The 6000-nt window shown below is 44.5% G+C and overlaps 1 long non-coding RNA gene across 1 annotated transcript in view; it reads right to left on the bottom strand.

The window, feature by feature from the left end:
- Nucleotides 1–602: 602 nt before the first annotated feature.
- Nucleotides 603–6000, bottom strand: part of LOC132353884 (uncharacterized) — a 49810-nt gene continuing 44412 nt past the window's right edge. Inside the window, exons 2-3 of the long non-coding RNA XR_009499117.1 lie at nt 4386–4424; nt 603–1109 (exon numbers count right to left, since the gene is read on the bottom strand). This is a non-coding gene — a long non-coding RNA (uncharacterized LOC132353884). The remainder of the gene's footprint in view (nt 1110–4385; nt 4425–6000) is intronic.

Genomic DNA, 6000 nt, shown 5'->3' with positions numbered 1-6000 from the left:
GGGATACCTTAGCACCAGTCTTGGATTCCCTGAACCTAATGAAATATCCAGATAACTCAGGCAGAAATTGATTGATTTAACACCTTTGTGAGTAACTGTTACATGCTATGGGTCATGCCAGGCCTTGAACATGGGAACTCCTGCATTATTTCTCATCTGGGTCTTCCTAAGGAAACTCGGCTCTCAGAAGCTCCTAACCTCCTATAGGGTCCTAGGTCTCCTTAGAGACTCAGATTCTTCAGCTATGACTCCTATCTGTGTGAGACCCTCCCTTTGAAAGGCCACAGGGAGAAAGGGAACTAAGAGGGTCTGGGGCCCCTTTCTTCCTTGAACCAACCCTCACATTGAGTTCTCGAGAGCCCCTGACGAGGCCCCTCTTGGCCCGGGACTGCACCCTGGGTTCTGGTGTCTCTAGTAGGAGTGAGTTTAACGCACATCTGAAAATTCACAGAGGAGCAGACAGGGCTTCAGGGCATTGTGGAAGCTGTGTGTCCTTTCCTTTCTCCAGTGTTGTTTCAAGTGTTTCTAGGAGGGCATTACCCTCCATCACTGTTCCTAACTGCATTAGATATCTGCTTCTGTACAACAAACTACCCTAATGCTTAGTGGCTTAAAACAATAAAAATTTATTATTTTTCATGATTCTGTGGGTTGGCTGGCCTCGGCCAGGCAGTTAGTTCTTCTGATCTGTATTGAGTTGGCTGAGGTCACTCACGTGGCTGCATTTAGCTGAGAGCTTGGCCGGAGCTGGAACATCCAGGATGGCTTCACTCACATGTCTGGCTCCTTGGCTGGGGCTGGAAGAGCAGGGAGCTGACCGGGCCTCTCCCTCCCCAGGCAGGCTCTTGCCGTTCAGCTCTCTGGCCTGAGCTTATCCATGGTGGCCAAATCCCAAGAGGCCAAAAGCAGACACTATCAGGTCTTGTAAGGCCTGGGCCTGGAACTGGCAGAGCATCCCTTCCTCCGCATTCTTTTGGTCAAATCAAGTCACAAAGACAGGCTCGGTTCAAGGGGAGGAGAGGTATCTTCCACCACTTGTTGGGAGGAGTGGCATGAGGTCACAGGGAGGATGGAATTGTTGGCGCCATCTTTGAAAACAATTTGCCACACTAAAGAAAGAAAGGAAGTCAACAGAGGGGTAGATTTTATGTGGCTCAAATAACACACAAATTGCAATTTTTTTCAATGTTAAAATTGTCTCATGTTGTCCCCTTGAAGGGTTTTGAGCAGAATCATGTAGAATGTTACTTTATTGACCACAATATATTCTCATTAAAATCAAAGCTCTTTAAAACTAATCTATAGTGACAGAAAGCAGATCACTAGTTGCCTGGAACTGGGGGTGGGGAGGGGGGTTGACTGTGAAAGGGCATGAGGAAACTTTTGGGGGTGATGGAAAATATTCTATATCTTGAGTATGGTGGTGGTTACACAATGAGTTTGTCATATCTCATTCAACTGTACGCTTAGAACAGGTGCATTTTATTGCATGTAAATTATACCTCAATAGAGTTGGTTCAAAAAAAAAATCAAAACTGACTTACTAAGAATAATCAGAAAGGCTAAGTTTGAATAAGTGGTTAAACAAAGCCAGTGTTAAGAGTATATTATATTTACAAACAATAGCAAATTCCTTCAGGGAGGGAAAGGAAGCAAAGGGCTAAAGGGGATGTTTTGTTAGTTCCAAAGCAGGATACACGTTACCATGTCCTCCTGCTGTAATACTTAAAAACGTTTGCTATCATTTTCAGAATGTTGAGTAGGTGATTCTTGGTATTTTATAGATTACTGAAGAGTGACTACATCCTGCTTCCTGGGGTGCAGGAAGGGCAGGGGTCACCTCAGAGCAGAAACAAACAACAAAATGTGTTAGACCATCTTGGAATTAAACTGGCACCAGCATTGGGGAAAGCTGAGTGGTGACCCTCCAGGATCTTCCTAACTTCAGGAGTCAAGATCCTGCAAAGCAGGTGATCCGTGTAAAGCTGACACATTATTTGGGTTCTGAGTGTCAAGTTGGGTGCTAAGAGTATCAGGAAGGGCTGTCTTGGAGGATCTGGGGTTGTGGTGGTAGATGGGTGTGTTAAGTGAGTTCTATCTGCCAAATGCATCCCACCTGGACACATAGTGACAGCACCAGGGACTGCCCAGCTCTGAGATCCAGCTCTGGAGAAAGAGACTGTCTTGAGTGAGCAGGAGAGGAACAATGTTTAGATTCTCTTGTATGGTACAAAGTCTGGCCAAGAATGCCCATATCAGAAAAGCAATGTAGGGACTTCCCTGGTGGTGCAGTGGTTAAGAATCCGCCTGCCAATGCAGGGGACATGGGTTAGAGCCCTGGTCTGGGAAGATCCCACATGCCATGGAGCAACTAAGCCCGTGTGCCACAACTACTGAAGCCCGTGCACCTAGAGCCCGTGCTCTGCAACAAGAGAAGCCACCACAATGAGAAGCCCACGTACCACAGTGAAGAGTAGCCCCTGCTCGCCACAACTAGAGAAAGCCTGCACGCAGCAACGAAGACCCAACGCAGCCAAAAATAAATAAATAAATAAATAAATTTAAAAAAAAAAAAAAAGGAAAAGCAATGCACTTGCTGCAGACATGGAAAGGGGCAGGGATCCTCCTCCATGGGTGAATTGGGTGGCTGGGGGACAAGGGGACATCACTCAGGGATCCCTTGATTGGGAAGGGTGGCCCTTGGTCTCCTGTGTTCACCACGTGTACCAAGTGGTTGGCTGGACCTGGAGCTAGAGTCTTCTTTAAAGACTCTGGTTTAAATGAACATGCACTTGGGAAAAAGAGGCATTAAATAGACATTATTGTTCACATACAACTCACTGTATCCACATCCGCAATGATTTCGATTTATTGCAGCCGTATCAGCAAAGCACGATTAACACGGATCACTGATTCTTGTATTGCACTGGGTAGTAATCTTAGTTACTATCAGAATTCTACTTGAACTTTTAACTAGTAGGGTCAGGCCCAGAGCAAACCCTATCTGGGGCTAAACTTCCCAGGGTAATGAATAAAGCACACGTACCATAAAGGAAGGGAGGATGCGTCCAAGACATCTTTCCAGCTTTCCTCTAGAAAGGGCTCCTTGGGAATGAACAGTTTTTCCCTAAGTGTAATTAGCTCATCAATTAATGTCCTAACCTACCCCCGCAATCAAAACTTGAAATTTATTTCTTGGGAAACTGTTCTGCTGAAGGGATGTTGGAAAGGATCTGATCAAATCCTTATATTGATTACTATTATTAGTAATTATTGGGAAGGTCGTAACGTTTACCCTCTAGAGACTTTGGATTAGGATGTTTTAGCCTTAAATCAAAGGAATAAAAATGTCTAAGGGTAGATCAGGCAATGGTAATCAGAAAACCTCTCCTCAACAATATTTTGTAAGGAAGAAAAATCTTCCTGGGATTAGCATTCTTCAAATGAAACCATATATAAAACCACTCTACTTTACTTGCCCCTTGTAGGATCCAAGAAAACACAAACAGCATTCCCGGGAGGATGTGAGATCATCTAGAGACATGGATTTGATTTCCTAGTAGCTAAAATTCCTATGCCTTCTTGAATGTCCATTCGCAGTTTCCCCTTCTCTTATGCTTCTTAAATTCTCAAAAGTCTCTATCTATGTAACATTTAATTTTGGGGTCAACATTCTTGGTTCAGGGTTTCCAGAGCATCCTCAGGAGTAAAGGCACAGTATAAAATTTCATGCACAGAGACACTCAGTACCTCTGGTTCCCAAAGTGCTTATAAACTGTCAAGTGACTCAGAAATACCAAGAACTAATCCTGACAGAGTCCAGAGGGAAAGGAGACTTCATCTGAAGCTGACCCAAAGAAGAAGGCACATCTGTCATCTCCTTGACAGTGTTCCAGGATGAGCATGAGCTCCTGGAAGCGGGATGGGTGTCAAGGCTCAGCTCACATCTGGCTGCCTCATCCCTGAGAGCTCTCAGCCCCAGAAAGGTCAGGAACACTTCAGGCATTTCTCCCCAAACCGGAAATGGGGACTGGCTACCCGCCCCTGGGGGAAACTGACTCTGAAAGATGTTTCTAGCAGCTCCCTCACCTGTGTCTGAGGAAACTATTTTAGTAATCCCTCGCCTCCTCCAGATGGGCCCTTCTGCAGCTCAGGAAAACCCATTTGGAGCTTTCCACACTCATTATGTGAACCCTGGTCTCTCTCCATGGCCGCTCAAGGCTTAAAGAGGACCAGCTGTTCTGCGGTTGCCCTGATGCTCTGCAGCTGTAATTGGGAACTAATGTGCACTTTGGCCTCCATCTCCTGATCCTACAAACAATTCTGCCTGGCTGGAAGAGCAAAATGCTTCACCTTCCAGCTGCTAAAATTGACCGGCTACTTACCACAATGCCATGAAGTGATGTATCATTCAGGGTCCTTAACTGCAAACAAAAAAAATCCACACCGTAAGATTAACTAGCAAACTGATTTATTGAAGGATAATTGTGTGGCTTACAGAATTTCTAGGAAGGACAGAAGATCATACCTGGAGGCTCTACAGCCTGGAACAATACCCAAATCACCTTCCCACCACTGCTGGAGTGAAGGTGCCATTGGCACTTTAGCTACTGAGATAGGACACCACCACCTCTGCCCCTGCTGTCCTGAGATCTCAATGACTGCTCCCCTGAGGCCCCTAGGAAAGAATTCCTCCAGGTGCCTTCTCACAATGGTGCATCTGATTGGTGGAGTCTGGGTCACATGCTTGTGTTCTAGCTGCAAGCGATCCTGGGAAATGTAGTTCTGGCCTAAAAGTCTGACAATAGGAAAGTTATTTATTCAAAAGATGTTAAGCAGTCACAAATATGACACATATCCACTCTACATGGCCCTTTATTTTAGTCACTATGACCTGAAAATAGGTATTATATATATAAAATTATATTATATATATAATTATTACTATATTATATATTATTTCATTCATTTTAAATCTGCTATTTTTAAAAATTGAAATATAGTTAATTTACAATATTGTATTAGTTTTAGGTGTACAACATAGTATAAATCTGCTATTTATTGCCTCTTGAAAAGGTGAGGTGGTGCAGTTGGTTTGTGTGTTGGTTTCCTATTACTGCTGTAACAACTTACCACTAACTTAGTGGCTTAAAACAACACGAGTTTATTATCTTATATTTCTGGAGGTCAGAATTTTGAAATCAATATCACTGGGATAAAATTAAGGTGTCAGCAGTCTGGTAATTCTTCTGAAGGCTCTAGAACAGACACTGTCTCTTTTTCTTTTCCAGATTCTAGAGATTGCCCACATCTGGAAATTGGCGCCTTCCCTGCATCACTCCAATCTCTTGTTTTTGTTGTCACATCTACTGCTCTCTGCTTCTCCTTGTCCCTCTTTTAAGGACCCTTGTGATTACATTGGTTCCACTCAGACAATAATCCAGGATGATCTCCCCAACACACAGTCCTAATGTAATCACATCTGCAAAGTCCTTTTTACTACATCAGGTAACACAGTCACATGTTTGGGGGATTAGGATATGGACATCTTTAGCAGCCATTATTCATCCCTCCACATCCTACTAGGCCAGCTGGCTGTCTACACCAGGGCCTCTGAGAGCAGAGTGGAGTTTCTCTGGTCCAGGGTCCAGTCTCCAGTATCACAGAGCTGATCAGCTTGGAGAGGTTGGCTCAGGAACATCAGGCACCCAGGACATTGTTGGGTAAACTAGAATGCCAATTCATTTACTCATTTTTCATTGGCACTATTCCTTTCCAGAGGGATCTGCCTGGCATCTGAATGCCCATGTGTCTAATTAACCATCCGAAGGCTGTTAAGTGAGCATGAACTCAAACAAACCGTGCTGGATGTTCCCAAGAGGTGTTTCACCCAGGTAGTGCGAAGGCCAGTGAGCTGTTCTGACCCATAATAGAGCTCACCTTTCTGTTGGCCGGATGCTGCATTTTCCCTCAGCAGAGCTGGACAGCACCTGACGACTA

This window comes from Balaenoptera ricei, chromosome 1, assembly GCF_028023285.1.
Source record: "Balaenoptera ricei isolate mBalRic1 chromosome 1, mBalRic1.hap2, whole genome shotgun sequence".
Lineage (NCBI taxonomy): Eukaryota > Metazoa > Chordata > Mammalia > Artiodactyla > Balaenopteridae > Balaenoptera > Balaenoptera ricei.
This window is presented reverse-complemented; position numbering and strand designations above follow the sequence as displayed.